The sequence below is a fragment of the Phodopus roborovskii genome, unplaced genomic scaffold (assembly GCF_943737965.1).
Source record: "Phodopus roborovskii unplaced genomic scaffold, PHOROB, whole genome shotgun sequence".
In the NCBI taxonomy this organism is placed as follows: domain Eukaryota; kingdom Metazoa; phylum Chordata; class Mammalia; order Rodentia; family Cricetidae; genus Phodopus; species Phodopus roborovskii.
In genome coordinates, this window is record NW_026125575.1 from 3795650 (window position 1) to 3796988 (window position 1339).

Consider the following 1339-nt stretch of genomic DNA (forward strand, 5'->3'; position numbering starts at 1 on the left):
GAAAAGGAAAAGAAACAATCAGTTTGAGAATATCAGAAGGGAAGGAGTTTCGAGATTTCCAGTTTGCTTCAAGATTTCCACAGGACCTGGCAATCCCCCTCTTGGGATGATCCACATCCATGCAACAAAGACATGTGTTCATCTATGTTCATGGCAGCATTATTTGTAATAGCAAGAACCTGGAAGCCAACCTAGATGTCCCTAAAATGAAGAATGGATAAAGAAGATGTGGCACATCTACACAATGGAATACTACTCAGCAGAAAAAAATAATGGAATCTTGAAATTCTCAGGCAAGTGGATGGCACTTGAAGAAACCATCCTGAATGAGGTAACCCAGTCACAAAAAAGAGGAACACGGTATGTACTCACTCATATATGGATTTTAGACCTAGATCAAAGGAACACCAGCCTATAATTCACACCACCAGAGGAACTAGGATACAAGGTGTATTCTAAGAGATTCATATAAAGGCCCTCACAGAGCCGGGAAGGGACAAGTCCTCCAGAGCACAGGGTAAGTGGGGAGCAGCAAATGGAGAGAGAAGTAGGAGAAAACGAGGGGGAGGAAAGGAAAACATGTGCGACCAGGAAGATTGAGCCTGGTTAGGAATAGAAGACAGTAGTGTGTGTGTGTGTGTGTGTGTGTGTGTGTGTGTGTGTGAGAGAGAGAGAGAGAGAGAGAGAGAGAGAGAGAGAGAGAGAGAGAGGGAGGGAGGGAGGGGAGGGAAGGAGAGAGAGGACATAAAAGAGGGAGCCAATATTGGTTTGAAGATAAAACTGAACACAAAGAAAGGTCTAGAGAACTACAAGACTGCTGCCAACTAACAATTTGAGCTTCCGAGGAAAGGCTACCATAAATACCCTTCCCAGATAGTGAGATCAACAACTAACTTATCCATGGAGCCCTCAACTAATGCCTGTTAGAAACAGGAGCAAACACTCATACATAAACACTGAGTCGAAGTAGAACCCACATGCAGATGGAGAGGACAAGACCAGGCCGCAGAAACACATAGAGACAGCTTACCTGAACAAAGAGGAGGTAACAGGCCCCCAGATTGATAGCTGGGAAGCCAGCATGGGACCGCCTCAAGCCCCCCTGAATATGGGTCTCAGCCAGAAAGACTGAGCAGTCTAAGGGACCTCAGACAGTGGAGCCAGGGTGTATCCCTGAAGCACAAAAAGACCTTGCAAACACATCCCCCATGGAGGGATAACTGCCTTAACCTAGAGACAGGGGGAAGCCCAGTCCCTACTTCACATGACCTGTCAGATCTTCATGACCCCAACTGGATGGCATTCCCCTACATATGGAATTGGGGTGGGGGACAGGAGG